Genomic DNA, 22,143 nt, shown 5'->3' with positions numbered 1-22,143 from the left:
TCCACCACAGTCCTCCTGACTCCAGAAGAAAGGAGCCAATGTGTCAGTAGTGACCCTCTAATAGCATCAGGTTACCGGCACCAGCTCCACCAGCCTTTGTGTTATGGGCAGAGATATTCTGGGAGAGAAAAGCCAGGATTTGGGGAAGATGAGGGGATTTGTCCCAGTAAATAAGCCTCTTCTGGTTGATGACCACAGATCGGGGTATTTGACAATCATGGCTCAGATTCCGGGTGGAAATAGGAGACGGTTTTCCTTGATGCCCCAGGAGGTTCCGGTAAAACATTCTTATTAATCTGCTGCTCTCAGAAATTCCCTCCATCAATAACATTGCTCCGGCCGCTGCATCGTCTGGGGTTGTGGCCGCTCTCTTAGATGGAGGCGCACGGCTCAGTCAGCACTAGGATTACCCCTGAATCTAGCGCTCTTGGAATCTCCCGTCTGTAATATCACTAAGATCTATGAAAGATCTGGGCGGATCCAATCACTTAATGGGGGGAATTGTTCTACTTTTAGCAACGTTACCTGTTCTTAAAGGAGCAGCACCAGCAGAGGAGCTGAATACACTGAGGCCCCTGATCATGTGACCCCTGACTCCTCCCCCATGTGACCTCATCATCACAGGTCCTATGCGCACACAACAGCCATACATGTGGAGTGCAGCTCTGCGGTGGAGGTAGGTGCTGGAGATTCTCCATTACTGGGCGTGGGGGATATTAACCCCTTCAGCACTGAGAAGACTCTTTTGGGGTCCCTGTGTGGTGTGAGCAGTGACATAACCGCTGTGGACAGAATGCGGCTTCGCTGGTTCCACATTAGCCCCAGTCAGACACCTGCAGGATGAGCGGACAGAAGCCCAGAGAAGTTCTCCCACAATGCGATGATTCCTCTCCCGGCTCCAGCACAATAATGTAGATACTAGTGATGAGTGAGCCGCTCTCCACTACTTGCTCCGGCAGCGGGAGCTCGGACAAGCTTGTTACTGGGTTATCGCAGGTGATGGAGCGCCGTGCTCGAGTTCCCAGCCAGTAAACATGCGGGGAGTACCTGCCATACACGGTGATGCTGCAGCCATGTTGGCTCCTGGCATTACTGCGACTGTCCGGCCGCATCACGTTATCGGGTTTATAGATGACCCAGTGGCGCTATGCTCGGCCCACCGTCCTCAGGAAGCCGGTCTGTTATAGGAGGGAGCGCTTAGATTATTGTCAGCCCCCTAAGGATTATAAAGTTGTATCCTTTAGGCTACTTTCACACACAGCATATTTGCTGCGTATTTTTACGCGCGCGTATTTTGCTGCTGCTTTACCTGCGTTTTTTTACGCAGGCAAAAAACGCAGCTGCTTTCACACACAGCGTTTTTTGCAGCTGCGTTTTTTGCAGCTGCGTTTTTTTCAGCATTGTGTACTGAAAATAAAGTTTGTTTGAAAAAAAAAAAAGGGGAAAAAAAAAAGAGTAATTGAGGTCATTTCCTGTCTTTATGACTCAGAATACAATACACACTGGAGTTAACATCATGTCGATTCTGCCAGCTGCAATGGCCTTGAGCCAAAGACGCCTCAGCAAGCGGAACAGACATCAGCTGGGGTTTACTAACCCCACTGTCACTAACCCCAGGTTATTAGGGCAGGCGTCAGTCAGACGCCCCCCCTCGTAACCCTGTACGGTAAGGGTATGTTCACACGATCCTGATTTCAATCCTTTTTTTTCAGGACAAAAACCGCAGCTCTTGGCAGAAAACCCAGGTGCGTTTTTGATGCGGTTTTTGATGCGGCTTTTAGTGCGGTTTTTTATGCAGTTTTCTCTGCAGATTGTCTGTGTTTGACACAAATAAAGCTTTAACTGCAGTGGGGGAAAAAAAAAAAGAAATGATGTCATTTCCTTGTCCAACCCTTTTCTTCTTCCATCCTCCATTTTGGGACTAAACACCAAAATGAGTGGACGTGTTTTGAATGACAGCGCTCCGCAGAGTGCTGAGCGTAGGCCAGATCACAGCCCGCGGATCCAGCTCTATCCAGCTATTTAAGTCTACGTTCACATTTGCGGTCTGCGCCGCAGCGTCGGGCGCCGCATGCGTCATGCGCCCCTATATTTAACATGGGGGCGCATGGACATGCGTCGCACTTGCGTTTTGCGCCGCATGCGTCACTGCAGCGCACGCATCCGGCCGCAGAGGACGCAGCAAGTTGCATTTTTGCTGCGTCCAAAATCAATCAAAAAAGGACGCATGCGGCGCACAACGCAAATGTGAACATAGCCTAAGTGCCACGTATTTAAGTGCCACGTATTTAAGTGCCACGTATTTAAGTGCCACGTATTTAAGTGCCACGTATTTCTTTGCCACGTATTTCAGTGCCACGTATTTCAGTGCCACGTATTTCAGTGAAACGTATTTCAGTGCCACGTATTTCAGTGCCACGTATTTCAGTGCCACGTATTTAAGTGCCACGTGCCACGTATTTAAGTGCCACGTATCAAAGTGCCACGTATCAAAGTGCCACGTGCCACATATTTCAGTGCCACGTGCCACGTATCAAAGTGCCACGTGCCACGTATTTCAGTGCCACGTGCCACGTATCAAAGTGCCACGTGCCACATATTTCAGTGCCACGTATTTAAGTGACACGTGCCACGTATCAAAGTGCCATGTGCCACATATTTCAGTGCCACGTGCCACGTATCAAAGTGCCACGTGCCACGTATCAAAGTGCCACGTGCCACATATTTCAGTGCCACGTATTTAAGAGACACGTGCCACGTATCAAAGTGCCACGTGCCACATATTTCAGTGCCACGTATTTAAGTGACACGTGCCACGTATCAAAGTGCCACGTATCACGTATTTCAGTGCCACGTATTTAAGTGACACGTATCACGTATAAGTGCCACGTGTCACGTATTTAATTGCCACATATTTAAGTGCCACGTATCAAGATTTTCCATGGAGAACAGACACATCCAGAGATATGTCTGCTCTCCACGGCTGCAGCAACACACTGACAGGAGCCATAGTTCCTGTCGGTGTGTCACTGCGCATGCGCGAGCGAGTTTACCGGCGGTCATTGACCCCGGCACTCTCGCTTAACGGCAGTGCTGCGTGGGAAAGTTCAACGCAGCTGTACTGCTGTTAACCGAGACGCCGGAGTCATTGAACTCCGGAACAGTACGCGATACACTGCTAGGAGCTTCGCTCCTGGCAGTGTATCGCCGGAGAGCAGCCGATCGGCGTGGGACACTCGTTTTATGGATTCTGCGGACAGGGAGTATGAATTTGGTTTATTATTTTTTGGATTTTTTTCCTGGAGGATCGAGGGCTTCGCCTACAAGTGTGCTGTTGGTGAGTATATACTCTGTGTTATATGTTGTATGTACTGTGTGTCATGTATGTGTATTGTGTGTAGGTGTTTTGTGTAACTTTACAATTGTGCTAAGTCGCCGGACACAGGGACAACTCTCCCATCCTAATACCGGATGGGAGTAGTAGTCCCATACGGCGACTTAGCACAATGGTGGCACTAGCGTCGCATGGGGACACACACACGCACACACACGCACACACACGCACACACACGCACACACACAGAAGGACTCCATGCTGCTTCACTGGGGGGCGGGGGCTTCCCTCTTCCTGTCCGACGTCACGTCCGGTCCTGGGTGTCAACCCCTCCGTACAAAGACGCCGACACCCAGGACAAAGGCGCTGTGTGTGGAAGGTAATATGGGGCCCTAGGGGAATATGCAGACACGCCGCTGCGTAAAGAATTGACATGTCAATTCTTTTTACGCCGGCGTGTTTGCAGACAAAAGCGCCGCGTTTTTTTGCGGTGTGTCTGAACGGCAAAGTGAATTTCTCATTCACTTTGCCGGCAGACGAAAATGACATTGCGCATTTTTGAAAAGCGCCCGCAAAATAGCGCTCAAAAATGCGCTATGTCTGAAAGTAGCCTTAGTGTCTTTCATGTGGCGCTATAGGGTGAATTTAACCCCTTCACCCCGAAGCCTGTTTCCACCTTCCTGACCAGGCCAATTTTTACAATTCTGACCACTTTTTTATGAGGCAATAACCCTGGACACTTCAATGGATCCCACTGATTCTGAGAAATTTTCTCCTGACTTATTGTACTTGATGTCAGTTGTAAAATTTCTTTAATATGACTTACGTTTATTTGTGAAAAAATCAGAAATTAGGTGAAAATTTTGCAATTTTCAAAATGTTAATTTTTATGCCCTTAACCCCTTAACGACCGCCGATACGCCTTTTAACGGCGGCCGCTAAGGGTACTTAAACCACAGCGCCATTAATTAACAGCGCTGTGGAAAAAGTGTATAGCGCCCCCCAGAGTCGGATTTTCTCTGGGGTTTCGGTTGCCGAAGGTAGCCGAGACCCCAGAGAACATGATTCGGGGGGTTTTTACAGATTCCCGAGTTGCGATCGCCGGTAATTAACCGTTTACCGGCGGTCGCAACAAAAAAAAACGCAATTTGCCATTTAATTTCTCTGTCCTCCGATGTGATCGCACATCGGAGGACAGAGAAATAGGGTCCCCGATAGCCCCCAATAGCCCCCCAATACTTACCTATCTCCCCCGGTGCTCCTCGTGCCTTCCGATGGGCGCCGCCATCTTTTTTCCGGGAAAAAATGGCGGGCGCATGCCCAGTGTGCCCGCCGCCTGGCACCCGGAAGATCTTTGGGGTCTCGGCTGCCGGGGGTAGCCGAGACCCCAAAGAACATGATCGGGGTCGGTTTGCACCAACCCCTGTTTTGTGATCGCCGGTAATTAACAGTTTACCGGCGACCGCAAAAAAAAAAAAAAAGCGATCTGTCATTCTCTGTCCTCTGATGTGATCGCACATCAGAGGACAGAGAAATAGGGGGATTTGGGGACCCTATCATACTCACCCGGTGTCCCTGGGTCCTCCTGCGTCTTCTCCTGCCGGCCTCGGGAAAGAAAATGGCGGGCGCATGCGCAGTGCGCCCGCCATCTGCTGCCATCTGCCGGCCGGCAGGAGAGATGAGTTGGGGCTAAAATTAGGGTTAGGGTTAGGGCTAGGGTTAGGGTTAGGGCTAGGGTTGGGGCTAAAATTAGGGTTAGGGTTAGGGTTGGGGCTAAATTTAGGGTTAGGGCTAGGGTTAGGGCTAGGGTTAGGGTTGGGGCTAAATTTAGGGTTAGGCTACTTTCACACTAGCGTTTTTTGGCTTCCGTCGCAATGCGTCGTTGGAGAAAAAACGCATCCTGCAAAAGTGCTTGCAGGATGCGTTTTTTCTCCATTGACTTGCATTAGCGACGCATTGCGATGGATTGCCACATGTCGCATCTGTCGTGCGACGGATGCGTCGTGCTTTGGCGGACCGTCGGCACAAAAAAAGCTACATGTAACTTTTTTGTGCGACGTGTCTGCCATTTCCGACCGCGCATGTGCGGCCGAAACTCCGCCCCCGCCTCCCTGCACCTCACAATGGGGCAGCGGATGAGTTAAAAAAACAGCATCTGCTGCACCTGTTGTGCGGCGTTTACAATGCTAGCGTCGGTACGTCGGCCCGACACACTGCGATGGGCCAAGTACGACGCTAGTGTGAAAGAAGCCTTAGGCTTCTTTCACACTTGCGTCGGTACGGGGCAGTCGCAATGCGTCGGCCCGACGTACCGACGCACGTTGTGAAAATTGTGCACAACGTGGGCAGCGGATGCAGTTTTTCAATGCATCCGCTGCCCAGTCTATGTTCTGGGGAGGAGGGGGCAGAGTTACGGCCACGCATACGCGGAAATGGCGGACGCGACGTACAAAAAAAAGGTTACATAGAACTTTTTTTGTGACGACGGGGCTAAAGTTAGGGTTAGGGTTGGGGCTAAAGTTAGGGTTAGAGTTGGGTTTAGGGTTAGGGATTGGATTAGGGTTGGGATTAGGATTACGTTTGGGATTAGGGTTGGGATTAGGGTTAGGGGTGTGTTGGATTTAGGGTTTTGATTAGGGTTATGGTTAGGGTTGAGATTAGGGCTGTTTTGGGGTTAGGGTTGTGATTATCGTTAGGGTTGTGATTAGGATTATGGATCGGGTTGAGATTAGGGTTAGGGGTGTGTTGGAGTTAGGGTTGGAGTTATAATTTGGGGGTTTCCACTGTTTAGGTACATCAGGGGGTCTCCAAACACGACAGCCAATTTTGCGCTAAAAAAGTCAAATGGTGCTCCCTCCCTTCTGAGCTCTGCCGTGCGCCCAAACAGTGGTTTACCCCCACATATGGGGCATCAGCGTACTCGGGATAAATTGAACAACAACTTTTGGGGTCCAATTTCTCCTGTTACCCTTGTGAAAATAAAAACTTGGGGGCTAAAAATCTTTTTTGTGGGAAAAAAAAAATATTTTTTTATTTTCACTACTCTGCATTATAAACTTCTGTGAAGCACTTGAGCATTCAAAGTTCTCACCACATATCTAGATAAGTTCCTTAGGGGGTCTAGTTTCCAAAATTTGGTCACTTGTGGGGGGTTTCTACTGTTTAGGTACATCAGGGGCTCTGCAAACGCAACATAACACCCACAGACAATTCTATCAAAGTCTGAATTCCAAAATGGCGCTCCTTCTCTTCCGAGCTCTGCTGTGTGCCAAAACAGTGGTTTACCCCCACATATGGGGTACCAGCATACTCAGGAAAAATTGGACAACAACTTTTGGGGTCCAATTTCTCTTGTTACCGTTGTGAAAATAAAAATTTGGGGGCTAAAAAAATCTTTTTTGTGGGAAAAAAAAATATTTTTTATTTTCACTACTCTGCATTATAAACTTCTGTGATGCACTTGGGCATTCAAAGTTCTCACTACACATCTAGATAAGTTCCATGGGGGGTCTAGTTTCCAAAATGGGGTCACTTTTGGGGGGTTTCTACTGTTTAAGCACATCAGGGGCTCTCCAAACGCGACATGGCGTCCGATCTCAATTCCAGTCAATTTTGCATTGAAAAGTCAAATGGCGCTCCTTTGCTTCCGAGCTCAGCCATGCGCCCAAACAGTGGTTTACCCCCACATATGGGGTGTCGGCATACTCAAGACAAATTGTACAACAACTTCTGGGGTCCATTTTCTCCTGTTACCCTTGGTAAAATAAAAATTTGGAGGCAAAAAGATAATTTTTGTAGAAAAAATGCGATTTTTTTATTTTCACGGCTCTACGTTATAAACTTCTGTGAAGCACCTGGGGGTTTAAGGTGCTCACCACACATCTAGATAAGTTCCTTAAGGGGTCTAGTTTCCAAAATGGTGTCATTTGTGGGGGGTTTCCACTGTTTAGGCACATCAGCGGCTCTCCAAACGTGACATGGCGTCCGATCTCCATTCCAGCCAATTCTACATTTAAAAAGTAAAACGACACTCCTTCTCTTCCAAGCTCTGCGGTGCACCCAAACAGTGGTTTACCCCCACATATGGGGTATCGACGTACTCAGGAGAAATTGCCCAACAACTTTTGTGGTCTAATTTCTCCTGTTACCCTTGTGAAAATAAAAATTTGGGGGCAAAAAGATCATTTTTGTAGAAAAAATGCGATTTTTTATTTTCACGGCTCTACGTTATAAACTTCTGTGAAGCACTTGGGAGTTTAAAGTGCTCACCACACATCTAGATAAGTTCCTTAAGGGGTCTAGTTTCCAAAATGGTGTCACTTGTGGGGGGTTTCCACTGTTTAGGAACATTAGGGGCTCTCCAAACGCGACATGGCATCCGATCTCAATTCCAGCCAATTCTGCATTGAAACAGTCAAACGGTGCTCCTTCACTTCCAAGCTCTGCGGTGCGCCCAAACAGTGGTTTACCTCCACATATGGGGTATCGGCGTACTCAGAAAAAATTGCACAACAAAATTTGTGGTTAAATTTTTGTTTTTACACTTGTGAAAATAAAAAAAAATGGTTCTGAAGTAAAATGTTTGCAAAAAAAAGTTAAATGTTCATTTTTTCTTCCACATTGTTTCAGTTCCTGTGAAGTACGTAAAGGGTTAATAAACTTCTTGAATGTGGTTTTGAGCAGCTTGAGGGGTGCAGTTTTTAGAATGGTGTCACACTTGGTTATTTTCTATCATATAGACCCCTCAAAATGACTTCAAAGGTGTTGTGGTTCCTAAAAAAAACATGGTGTTGTAAAAATGAGAAATTGCTGGTCAACTTTTAACCCTTATAACTCCCTAACAAAAAAAAAAATTGTTTCCAAAATTGTGCTGATGTAAAGTAGACATGTGGGAAATGTTATTTATTAACTATTTTTTGTGACATATCTCTCTGACTTAAGGGCATAAAAATACAAAGTTTGAAAATTGCAAAATTTTAAATTTTTTTGTCATATTTCCATTTTTTTCATAAATAATCGCAAGTAATATCGAAGAAATGTTACCACTAACTTGAAGTACAATATGTCACGAAAAAAAAAATCTCAGAATCAGCGGGATCCGATAAAGCGTTCCAGAGTTATAACCTCTTAAAGTGACACTGGTCAGAATTGTAAAAATTGGCTCGGTCATTAAGTACCAAATTGGCTCTGTCACTAAGGGGTTAAGTCAGAAAGTCATGTCACACAAAGTGGTTAATAAATAACATTTCCCACATGTCTACTTTACATCAGCACAATTTTTGAAACATAATTTTTTATATTATAAGGGTTAAAATTTGACCAGCGATTTCTCATTTTTACAACAAAATTTGCAAAACCATTTTTTTTTAGGGACCACCTCACATTTGAAATCAGTTTGAGGGGTCTGTATGGCTGAAAGTACCCAAAAGGGACACCATTCTAAAAACTGAACCCCTCAAGGTGCTCAACACCACATTTAAGAAGTTTATTAACCCTTCACAATGCTTCACGGGAATTGAAGCAACATGGAAGTAAAAAAATTTACTTTTAACTATTTAATCACAAAAATGATCTTTTAGCCCAATTTCTTATTTTCACAAGGGTAACAGGAGAAAATGGACCATAAATGGAACACCACTGCTTGGGTGCATGGCAAGTCTCGGAAGGGAAGGGGAACCGTTTGGCTTTTTGAACGTAAAATTGCCTAGAATTGAGAGCGGACGCCATGTCACATTTAAAGAGACCCTGATTTTCCTATACAGTTGAAACCCCGCACAAGTGACCCTATTTTGGTAACTGGATCCTTCAAGGAACTTATAAATCTATATGCCAAAATTATATAGCCAGTGGTGTAGTAAGAAATGTAGTTCTTAATTAAATACGATAAAATGAAGTCAATAAGAAAAAAATAATAGCAAGCTAAGGCGACAAATGACAGCAGGTGAAGATGTACAGCAGATTTACACAGGATTACACAACAGGTAAGTGTACAGGTTTAGGGTAAAAGTATCCCATGTGATACCTTAAACCTGATATGCAGAGGTCCTAAGCTAGTACAGTGTATAAAGACAAATATATGTAATAAAGATGGACAGAAGAATACCTGTGGTCATCTCCTCCTGCTGGATTGGCGCCAGATCCCAACAGTTGTTTTGGCACGTGGCCTTTGTCACACCCCCTTGTGTAATCCTGTCATTGTCATGCCATATGGAATACCAGTACTAGAGTATATCAGTACTCGATGAATGGGCCATTTTTATTTTATTTTTCAAAACCCTGGGAATGTGCGTGCAAGCGTTACTTTGTACGTGTAATGTGTGGGGCTTGTGTATAGGATACTATCTATTATAAAAAGTAGAGTGAAAAAAATAGAAGAAAACGCTTAGAAGAAAAAATTTAAAAGAAAAATCAGATGTAAAAAACGTTTGTGTAAAAAGAATTAGAGACCTTCACTGCACTCATGCCTTCCATATAAATTTACCCGGCGCTAAGCATTCTTTATATTTTTTGCAAAACAAAAATGGACTTCACCAACAAAACAACGTACGCTCCTCTAATGCACTACCTAAGGGGTAAGGGTATAAAAGTTGCAGATTTCCTGCGGATCCGCAGCATTCTTTTCCGTGTAGAAACGCTGCAGATCCGCAAGTGATTTACAGTACAATGTAAATCAATGGAAAAAAAAATGCTGTGCTAATGGTGTGGAAAAATCTGAATGGAAACGCAGCAGATTAAAAAAAAGAACCATGTCAATTCTTCTTGTGGATCTGCTGCGTTTCTGCACACATTTCATAATAGAAATCCACAGGGGTAAAAAAAGGAAGAAATCAGCACAAGAAAATGCACAAAATCCGCAAAACAAAGCGCAGATTCTGACCTGCATTTTCTGCCAAGAAATGCAGAATCTGCACAGAAAATTCCACTGTCAAAACCACAATGTGTGCATATAGCCATAACATTTACTCAATGCAAATACAGTGGGTACGGAAAGTAGTCAGACCCCTTTGAATTTTTCACTCTTTGTTTCATTGCAGCCATTTGGTAAATTCAAAAAAGTTCATTTTTTTCTCATTAATGTACACTCTGCACCCCATCTTGACTGAAAAAAAACAAAAATGTAGAAATTTTTGCAAATGTATTAAAAAAGAAAAACTGAAACTATCACATGGTCATAAGTATTCAGACCCTTTGCTCCTACACTCATATTTAAGTCACATGCTGTTCATTTCCTTGTGATCCTCCTTGCTGCCAGATGATGGATCATCTTTACTTCCAAGACCATATTGGACAAGCGCCGTGTCAGCTGTTGTTGGCACCATCACCTCTTCTGGGATGACCACATCTTGATAAACATGTGACAGGATAAGTTAACTCCCCAAGAAATGTTAATTGCCTTTTCCACTGTTTCTTGTCCCCTGCATCTTATCCAAATTGTTGAACTGCCTACCCAACCCCCCCGAGTTAACCTTTAATCTCCCTGCGTGGAGTAGCCCTGTGTTAAGTAAAATTGTTAACCCTTGCTCTGTCTCGTGTCCGTCACTGCATCCCGCAGCATGCTCACAGTTCCACAAGGTCAACTATCTCTGCAGCCATCCACCAGTCGGGCCTTTATGTCAGAGTGGCCCAACGGAAGCCTCTCCTCAGTGCAAGACATATAAAAGCCCATATAGACTTTGCTGAAAAACACATGAAGGAATTCCAGACTTTGAGAAATAAGATTCTCTGGTCTGATGAGATGAAGATATAACTTTTTGGTGATAATTCTAAGTTGTATATGTGGAGAAAACCAGCGACTGCTCATCACCTGCCATTACAATCCCAACAGTGAAACATGGCGGTGGCAGCATCATGCTATGGGGGTGCTTTTCAGCTGCAGAGACAGGATGACTGGTTGTCATTGAAGGAAACATGAATGCGGGCAAGTACAGAGATATCCTGGATGAAAACCTCTTCCAGAGTGCTCTGGACCTCAGACTTGGCCGAAGGTTCACCTTCCAAAAAAAGACAATGACCCTAAGCACACAACTAAAATAACAAAGGAGTGGCTTCAGAACACCTCTGTGACCATTCTTGACTGGCCCAGCCAGAGCCCTGACGTAAACCCAATTGAGCATTTCTGGAGAGACCTGAAAATGGCTGTCCACCAACGTTCAGCATCCAACCTGACGGAACTGGAGAGGATCTGCAGGAAGAATGGCAGAGGATCCCCAAATCCAGGTGTGAAAAACTTGCTGCATTACTTCCAAGAAGACTCATGGCAGTACTAGCTCTAAAGGTGCTTCTACTCAGATCTGAGCAAAGGGTCTGAATACTTATGACCATGTGATTTTTCAGTTTTTCTATTTTAATAAATTTGCAAAAATTTCTACACTTCTGTTTTTTCACTCAAGATGGGGTGCAGAGTGTACATTACGAGAAAAAAATGAAATTTCTTTTGAATTTACCAAACGGCTGCAATGAAACAAGAGTGAAAATTTAAAGGGGTCTGAATACTTTCCGTACCCACTGTAACTCTTTTTTTGTGCAAAAGAAAAAGGAACGTCGCTAACAAAGTAACGTACGCTCGGTTAATTGACTAGCAATTACCCGGCCATAGCAATTTTTTTTAATGCAAAAGAAAGACCCTACCTCCCTACCTATACATCTACTCTGTACAATTTTTTTCTTCTCTAAAACAAAATCGGACGTGACCAAATACTGTGATGCCCGCTACACTAGCATGCAACCTATAAAACTCTTGTGTACGATTTTTTTTTTCTTAAAATCAGACATCAACAAACACTGTGACACCCGCTACACTAATGTGCTACCTCCCTAATTATGAAACTACTCTGTACAATTTTTTCTTCCCTAAAACAAGATTAGACGTCACCAAACGCTGTGACGTCGGCTACATTAACACGCTACTCCTCTACCTATGAAACTACACTGTACTATTTACTATTATGTTTTTTTTTCTAAAAAAAAAATCAAAAGTCGCTTACACTGTGAAGTCTGCTATGCTCAGTATCTAATAAAAGTCCCTTGGCGCAATCCCTGATCAGTAGCGATACTGACTAGAGCGATGCGGACGCAGGAAGAGCATGGATGCTCACCGGAAAACGCCATGGAAAAACAAAAAAAGGTGCAAAAAAGTGCACTAAAAATTCATTCTGGAGGAGAGAGGGCATGTGGGGACTGGAACTGGTATGGTGTGGACTGGGATGGGGGAGTTGCTGCTGCTGTTATGATCACAGATGAGTCACATTATCAAGGGCACAGCACAGCAGTCAGATCACAGGAGGATCTCGCATAGGAATGCGCAGCACCCGGAGGCACAGATCGCAGGGGGAATCACACTGGCCACCAATGAAACAGCATGTGACTTGTTTTTTTTTTGTTTTTTTTTCAACTATATTGACACATTACATCAAATAATATAACTGCCTAGAGAAATGACATGCTTCCCAAAGGCTAAGAATACATCAAAAAGAATTGAAGCAATTAATCATTAAAAATTTAACAAATTTTATTGGAATATTCTAAAAACAGTTACATTTAAATACGTTCACTAAAAAATAGAAAATGGGGGAAAAATATACAAAAACCGCCAAACATTGCATAGGTAAAAAGATTACATTTAGTAAAAAATATTCACCATAACATGCGCTGAGCCCCAAGGACTTATATCCCTAGAGAGTAATGTGCTTTATGTAAGATAGAATACTTATTTAGGTGACCTAAAGTAAATGAGGCTCAAGCTCCCCTATGCTAGAAGTATAAACCAAGTGGTTTCTATTAATACATTAGGGGATCTAGATGATAGTCAGCCTAAGTTGGCAAATGCAGCATGAGAGGGAGTAATGAATGTGATTACCTGCGGTTGCTGGCGGTGGCCCGGACGCGCGTTTCGCGTGTGGCTTCGTCTGCGGGAGGGTGTGTAATGACAGATATGGTAAGTTGCTTAAATAGTGTTGGTTGTCATGCGGGGGCGGCAGCTGTATAACGGCGCTTCCGCCGGCTATCCCGCTCCGTGCCGCCGCTGATCGGCGCCATGTGACACCTGGTCACTTCCCCTCTCGACGCGTCAGAGAGGGGAGTGAGTCAGGAGCCGGTGCTGACGCGTCTCCACAGCAACACTGTAGCGGGCAGCCTGCGCAAGCGCACACTGCATAAGAAGGAGGTGAATAACTGAATGCATGTAATGTTTGCAAGAACGAGTGTGAGAGAAAAAGTGGATCAATGGGGGAATAAATACCTTCATATCTTTCTATATATAAATACCGCAGGCGCACTAGGCATCCACAGAGGTACATATCTAATTAAAAGGCCCCCATTTCTTCCAATATTCAAAGAGAAAATATACATAATAACATAAGTAAAAAGATGTAAAAGCTGTGACAAATATATAAAGAATGTGCATTTATATAAAATTATTTCTATAGATCACACATTATGCACATGGGTGAAAAAGTGAAAAAGTGACAAAGTGACAAGAGCACAAATATACAAATACCCCAGAAGGATATAAACTTATACATACATAAATGTATTTACATGTGCCAACACATATACACATATATATATATATATATATATACACACACATATATATATATACATATATATATACATACACACATACATGAGAAAAGTGATTCTAGTGCTGAATAGCATGCTTTGACAATGTCAAAACCGCGTGCTCATTTGTTGATAAAAAAAACTCTAAGTGAAACTATAAAGAATTTTTTCATATATATATGTATTAGTGTATAAATACTAAATTAATTATATAACAAGATAAGAATACCAGATTAATCTCACACTCTTAAACATAAAAAGATATATCAATTATACCAAAGCACAAAATTAAATGCATTTTGAAGATATCCTTCTTATGGTATCATTTCTTCGTGAAATACAGTCATTAACAAGGGCCCCTATGCGGGCAAGGAACCAAGTAGAGTGATGCAGCCGTCCCAATCAACATCTTATGGATTCATGATATATGAAGAAGGGTTAGGATATACTAAAGAGATATATAAAAAAATGAAGTTAAAATCAACCAAATAACATTTAAAAGCATACTAAAAAGGATATAACACCATAAGTCTACAAAAAGGGGGCAAAACTAAGGACCTCATTAAGACCTGCTGGTTGGACCGAGCCAACCCTAAAAATCCACTGGGCCTCTAGCTGGGCCAATTTCTTTCTCCAATTACCTCCCCGAGTATCAATATACACCTTGTCTATGCCGATTACTGATAGCAATGTGGCATCACAGCCGTGACAGTTTTTAAAATGCCTTGGTATGGGCTTTAGTAAAGTCATATCCTTTTCACCAGCAGCATTAGTGATGTCTCGAAAATGCTCCCTTACTCTAATTTTAAGGGACCTGGATGTAAGCCCCACATATAATTTGGGGCAGGTACAGGATGCAAGGTATACCACCCCTATAGTATTACATGTGATATGTTGTGTGATGGTGAACTCCTTCCTGCCATCACTAGATTGAAAATCGGTCGCACGCAACATATTGGGGCAGGCAATACATTCACCACAAGGGTAAAAGCCCCATTTGGGGCCTGTAGATGTAAAAGACTTACCCGGATGTATACCCTTATAGTAGCTATGAACCAATTGGTCTTTTAAATTGGGTGAGCGTCGGAAGGTAATTGATGGTTGATGTGGAAGATGTTTGACCAAAGTACGGTCATTTGTAAGGATGGGCCAGAATTTTCTCAGGGCTTCCCTCATTTCAAACCATTTGCCATTATAAGAGGAAATGAATCTCACAGTTGATTCAGCAGTGGTTTTTTTACGCGGCTGCAAAAGATCGGAACGTTTTGCTTCCTTGGCTCTCCTAAATCCCTTCTTAATGCTTCTTCTTGAGTAGCCACGTTCCTCAAACCGGTTTCTTAATGCTTCGGCTTGCCTCTGAAAAGATGCATTGTCCGAACAAATACGTCTTGCCCTCAAAAATTGCCCGGTAGGGATGCCATTTATCAAGGGCCTGGGATGTGATGAAGTGGCATGAAGGAGGGTATTTACAGCAGTCTTCTTCCGGTGGACGTCAGTTTCTAGAGTGGCGCCTTGGTTTCCTGTGATCTGGATATCCAGAAACTCAATATCGGTCTGACTATGCTTTGAAGTCAGTTTAATATTTAGAGAGTTGTCATTCAAAATCTTCACAAAATCGAGGAGGTCCTGTTCCGGACCCTGCCAGATGACCAAAATGTCATCTATATAGCGGGTCCAGAACAGGACTCCCTCGATATGTGCCACCGGATTAGTGAAAAAAATCCCTCTTTCCCACATACCTAAAAATAAATTTGCGTATGACGATGCAAAGGCCGCACCCATGGCGGTGCCTTGCCTTTGCAGGTATATGCTCTCTTTAAAGATGAAAAAATTGTGTTCCAAGGCAAAGGTTAATAAAATGATCAGAAATTCAACAAATTCAGGTTCGTATTCCGTCATGGCTAAGAAAGTTCTCACCGCCCGTATGCCGTCTTGATGGTGAATAGATGTATATAAAGACTCAACGTCCATTGACATGAGCCACATGTCCTCTTCCCACGGTATTCCCTCAATTTTCCTCAAAACGTCACTAGTATCTTTGGCATAGGACGGGAGGTCCCATACCAAAGGTTTGAGATGGAAATCTAGGAACTTTGATATAGTCTCACAAAGGTTTCCATTGCCTGAGACTATGGGCCGCCCTGGGGGGACTATTGGATTCTTGTGGATTTTGGGGATGAAGTAGATGCAAGACATCCTAGGATATGTTGGAACCAGATGGTTTTGAAGGTCTTTGGTAATAAGTCCCTTGTAAAATGCCACATCTAAGATGCCTTGTAGTTCCTGCTGATATTTTAATGTAGGATTAAATGTCAACCTCCTATAGCAGGTTTCATCCCGCAATTGTCTAAATGCCTCCCTTTCGTACATTTGTGTTGGCCATATTACCACATTACCCCCCTTGTCAGCGGGTTTAATTACTACCCCCTTAATACCTTTAAGTTCTTTCAGGGCTATCCTATGCTCTCTGGACAAATTGTGATTAGAAATTGATGTATCAATTTTCTCAAATTCCTTAGTGACCAATTTGACGAATAGGTCTATGTCAGAGTAAAGATTAAGTGAAGGGAACTTTTTAGGAATGGGAGGGAAGAATTTACCTGCATTTGTCTTGGGATTTTGCGACGGTTGTTCACCCTCCAATTCCTCCAATGTGGCTATAATCTGTAGGTCCATATCCGTCAGGGCACTTTCTGCCGGCCTATCATGTAATTTCTTTAGGACCAATTTACGGGCAAAGAGTTGTAAGTCTTTTACCGCTAAGAAAGAATTGAAGGGTGAGGTTGGTGAGAATGACAGACCCAAACTTAAAACCTCCATTTGTGGTATGCTAAGTTTTAGATTAGATAAATTAATCACCTGCAGTTTTGATGTTGAGGTACCCTCATCGTCACGCCTCTTATTGCGTCTAGTGATGTCATTCCTTCTTCTATAGTTTGTTCTACGAAGATTGTACAGACGCTTATGGTTTTCCTCCCCCTCTCTGGAGGATATAGATGAGAGTGAGGATGAGCGTGATATGTCCATCTGACCAACAGTGCTGGGTTGCCACTTGTAAACAGTACCGTTTTTAAAATCCTGTAGATCCCTCTGGAATTTCTTGGCCTTATTTTCCTTGGTTTCCTTTTCCCAAACATTAAGTTGGGTTTCAATTTCCTTGTTTAAGCCCTCCATCTCAGATATGGATAATGTCTCATTCAATTTTTTCTGCATGTTTTCTATATCCGTATCCAATTTATCCAGACTTTGAGAGAGGGCATGTGGGGACTGGAACTGGTATGGTGTGGACTGGGATGGGGGAGTTGCTGCTGCTGTTATGATCACAGATGAGTCACATTATCAAGGGCACAGCACAGCAGTCAGATCACAGGAGGATCTCGCATAGGAATGCGCAGCACCCGGAGGCACAGATCGCAGGGGGAATCACACTGGCCACCAATGAAACAGCATGTGACTTGTTTTTTTTTTGTTTTTTTTTCAACTATATTGACACATTGCTGATGTGGAGGTGTACAGACCCCCCCGGGACAACGTGCAGGGATGGTCTGCTGTCCCATCTTAACCTGGTCACCGCACGATGCAGCGCTGTGCTTAGAAATAGCGGCACCGTATATATACTTCGCTTTGCGGGAACCAGCTCCCGCAGAGCAGTATACATACGGCGCATGTTAAGGGGTTAACTTTTTTAAACCTATATTATATAATTAATTTTAAAAAAGCCCCTTTCGAGCCTAAAAATGCCAGCCCACAGCAGCCCCAAAATTGGCGCATTACATTAGATGCATCAATCCTGGCATTTTGCCTAGCTTTTTCCGGGTGCACGGGCAATCAGGGTAATATTTTGGAGGGTTGATGTCAGCTGTGTAGTTATCAAAAATGGAAAAAGACCCCATGTGATTTTTTACATTATTTATTTAGTAACCAGTCTGATATGTGTCCAGGCATCTTCACCATGCTGTTCCCATTCCATTTGAATAGTGATTCCAAACATTTCAGGATTTTCCTGCCTCCCCAGCCCTCCTGCTGGGGTCTTCTGGTAAAATGCTTTCCCATTGACTTTATAGTCGGTACTCGAGTCCAAGCATCCAACCTACTTGATTCCTGTAGCAAGCAATCAAGCATTTTAGTTCTCGCTCATCACTAGTGGATGCAATTGATAACACTTCAGGGAATTTGCAGGAATATGTGGCGAATACTTGATGGATCTTCTGCTTTCTGGACCGGCTCCTTCTGTAAGTCCTATTAAACAATCCAGGAGAAGATCTTGTCAGAAACGTGATGTGAGATCTCTCAACTGTCGGCATAAACAGCGTTTTATGGAGACATCATGAAAAGGGAGTTAAAGTGTGAAAACGCACCTGTTACCACGTTCTGGGGTCGGACGCCTTTTTTTAAGCATGTGTCATGATTCCCAATGGCAGGGACATAAGCAAAAACAGGACTAGCTCTAGGATGATGGAATCTAAGCTGACCGCGATGCTGAACCTAACGCACAACTAGCAATAGCCGGGGGGCGTGCCTGCGTTTTATCCCTAGACGTCTCGCACCAGCCGGAGGTCTAGCTACCCCTAGTAGAGGAAACCCAGACCTGGCTTGCCTCCAGAGAAACCCCAAAAGATGATAGTGGCCCCCAACATATAATGACGGTTAGTGAAGAGGAAAACACATACGTAGTATGAATACAGGTTCAGCAAAGAGAGGCCCACTAACTAGATAGCAGAAAATACAAAAGAGGACTTCGCGGTCAACTCAAAACCCTACAAAATACCATCCTGAAATAACCTTAAACTCCGATATCAACTCATGACACCTAAGTGGTCATTTCAGTTCACTAGAGCTTCCAGCTGCAAGATTCACATAAATGCACGCTGGACAAAAACATACAAAAATACAAATGATCCAACTTAGCTGAATCAGCAGACTTTGGAGCAGGTAACAAGCAACAGAGGAGCTCTGATAACATTGTTCGCCGGCAACAGAATGACAAAGGAACCAGGTTAAATAAGGAACTCCCACTTCCTGATGGAAACAGATGGACTGGAGACCGCAAATCACATAAGTGTTGTGATTCGGTTCGTGGGCTCCCCCGGTGGTCTCTTGTGGTACTGGTGTCCTGCAAGCTTTGCCTTCTCAGTTCACCTGTTCCTATCAGGATGTGGGAGTATCCTATTTAACCTTGCTCCTCAGTCATTCTAATGCTGGCCATCAATGTATCCAGAGTGATTCTGTTGCATGTTCCTGCTCCCAGTTTTCTGCTCAGCTAAGTTGGACACTTTAGTCCTTAAGTCTATTTTTGTATGTTTTGTCCAGTTTGCACTTATGTGAATCTCTGCAGCTGGAAGCTCTTGTTGGGCTGAAATTACCACTCCGGTGTCATGAGTTGTCACATGAGTTAAGGTAATTTCAGGATGGTGTTTTGAAGGGTTTTGCAGCTGACCGCGAAGTCCTCTGTTGTATCTTTCTGCTATTTAGTTAGCGGGCCTCTCTGTGCTAAATCTGCTTTCATACTACGTGTGTCTTTTCATCTGCTCTCACCGTTATTATATGTGGGGGGCTGCTATCTCCTGTGGGGACATTCTCTGGAGGCAAGCCAGGACTGTGTTTTCTTCTACCAGGGGTAGTTAGTTCTCCGGCTGGCGCGCGGCATCTAGAGACAACGCAGGAATGCCCCCTGGCTACTTCTAGTGTGGTGTGTAGGTTTAGCATCGCGGTCAGCTCTAGTTTCCATCACCCGAGAGCTTGTCCGTTTATTCTATGCTTCTGATGTTTCCTTGCCATTGGAAACCATAACAGTATGGCCAGCCGCCAAAATGTTTAATCTATTGGCTGAAGCAGGAGAGAAAAGGAACTGTGTGAAACCTTTTTTTTTTTTTTTCCTTCCTCTGAAGTTGCACTCCAGCTCTAATTGCAGTCTCCTGTTTTCCTCTCCTCTTAACCCCTGAATGGCTCAGACTTTATCTGTTGAAATATGGATCCCCAGAGTCTGGCTACCAATTTGAATAATCTTGCCTCTAAAGTTCAGAATATACAAGATTTTTTGTTACATGCTCCTCGGTCTGAACCTAAAATTCCTATACCGGAGTTTTTTTCTGGAGATCGATCTTGTTTTCTAAATTTTAAATACAATTGTAAATTGTTTCTTTCGCTGAGATCTCATTCTGCTGGAGATCCTGCCCAGCAAGTAAAAATTGTTATTTCTTTACTGCGGGGTGACCCCCAAAATTGGGCATTTTCATTGGCACCAGGGGATCCTGCGTTGCTCAATGTGGATGCGTTTTTTCTGGCTTTGGGGTTGCTTTATGAGGAACCAAATTTGGAGATTCAGGCTGAGAAAGCCCTAATAGCCCTCTCTCAGGGGCAAGATGAAGCCGAAATATATTGCCAAAAATTTCGAAAATGGTCTGTGCTTACTCAGTGGAATGAGTGCGCTCTGGCGGCAATTTTCAGAGAAGGTCTCTCTGATGCTGTAAAAGACGTCATGGTGGGGTTTCCTGCGCCTACTGGTCTGAATGAGTCCATGACAATGGCAATTCAGATTGATCGGCGTTTACGGGAATGCAAACCTGTGCACCAGTTGGCGGTGTCTTCTGAAGGGGCACCACAGAGTATGCAATGTGATAGCTTTCTGTCCAGAAGCGAACGACAGATTTATAGGCGCAAAAATCATTTGTGCTTCTATTGTGGAAATTCTACTCATGTTATATCAGCATGCTCTAAACGAACAAAGAAAGTTGATAAATCCTCTGCTATTGGCACTTTGCAGTCCAAGTTTATTTTGTCTGTGACTCTAATTTGTTCGTTATCTTCTATTGTTGCGGATGCGTATGTGGATTCTGGCGCCGCTTTGAGTCTTATGGATTGGTCCTTTGCCAGGCGCTGTGGGTTTGATCTAGAGCCTCTGGAAGTTCCTATACCTTTAAAGGGTATTGATTCTACACCATTGGCTAGTAATAAACCACAATACTGGACACAAGTGACTATGCGTATGACTCCAGACCATCAAGAGGTGATTCGCTTCCTTGTACTGTATAATCTACATGATGTGTTGGTGCTGGGATTGCCATGGTTGCAAACTCATAACCCAGTCCTTGACTGGAAAACAATGTCTGTACTAAGCTGGGGATGTCAGGGAAATCATGGGGACACATCTTTGGTCTCCATTGCTTCATCTATTCCCTCTGAAATTCCTGAGTTTTTGTCTGATTATCGTGAGGTTTTTGAGGAATCTACTCTTAATTCTCTTCCTCCTCACAGAGATTGCGATTGCGCCATAGATTTGATCCCTGGCAGTAAATTTCCTAAGGGTCGTCTATTCAATCTGTCTGTACCTGAACATGCTGCCATGCGAGAGTATAATAGGGAGTCCTTGGAAAAGGGACATATTCGTCCTTCTTCGTCTCCTCTTGGAGCGGGGTTCTTTTTCGTAGCTAAAAGCGATGGTTCTTTGAGACCTTGTATTGATTATAGACTCTTGAATAAGATCACAGTCAAGTATCAGTATCCTTTGCCATTGCTGACAGATTTATTTGCTCGCATTGAGGGGGCGAAGTGGTTCTCTAAGATTGATCTTCGCGGTGCGTATAATTTGGTGCGAATTAAGCAGGGGGATGAGTGGAAAACCGCATTTAATACGCCCGAGGGCCATTTTGAGTATTTGGTGATGCCTTTTGGTCTGTCAAATGCCCCTTCGGTCTTTCAGTCTTTTATGCACAATATTTTCCGTGAATAACTGGATGAATTTATGATTGTGTATTTGGACGATATCTTGATTTTTTCGGATGACTGGGAATCTCATGTTCAACAAGTTAGGAGGGTTTTTCAGGTTTTGCGGACCAATTCTCTGTTTGTTAAAGGTTCAAAGTGTGTTTTTGGGGTTCAGAAGATTTCTTTTTTGGGGTACATTTTTTCCCCCTCTTCTATTGAGATGGATCCTGTGAAGGTTCGGGCTATTTGTGACTGGACGCAACCGACTTCTCTTAAGGGCCTTCAGAAATTTTTGGGCTTTGCTAACTTTTATCGTCGATTCATAACTGTTTTTTCTAGCGTTGTCAGGCCTTTGACTGATTTGACTAAAAAGGGTGCTGATGTTGCAGATTGGTCTCCTGCTGCTGTGGAGGCCTTTCGGGAGCTTAAGCGCCGTTTTTCTTCTGCTCCGGTGTTGTGCCAGCCTGATGTTTCTCTTCCTTTTCAGGTGGAAGTTGATGCTTCCGAGATCGGAGCGGGGGCGGTTTTGTCGCAGAAAAGTTCAG

At 43.8% G+C, this 22,143-nt stretch overlaps 1 protein-coding gene across 2 annotated transcripts in view; it reads left to right on the top strand.

Moving 5' to 3' along the window:
* The first annotated feature begins 566 nt into the window (after nucleotides 1-566).
* LOC143766660 (uncharacterized) overlaps nucleotides 567-22,143 on the top strand; it is a 67,038-nt gene continuing 45,461 nt past the window's right edge. For both annotated transcript variants that reach the window (XM_077254494.1, XM_077254493.1), the window contains exon 1: nucleotides 567-676. The gene's annotated coding sequence lies outside the window, so the exon portion shown is untranslated. The remainder of the gene's footprint in view (nucleotides 677-22,143) is intronic.

This window comes from Ranitomeya variabilis, chromosome 4 (genome assembly GCF_051348905.1).
Source record: "Ranitomeya variabilis isolate aRanVar5 chromosome 4, aRanVar5.hap1, whole genome shotgun sequence".
NCBI classification, from domain to species: domain Eukaryota; kingdom Metazoa; phylum Chordata; class Amphibia; order Anura; family Dendrobatidae; genus Ranitomeya; species Ranitomeya variabilis.
The sequence above is the reverse complement of the archived record's forward strand: the minus strand, read 5'-3'. Positions and strand labels throughout refer to the sequence as shown.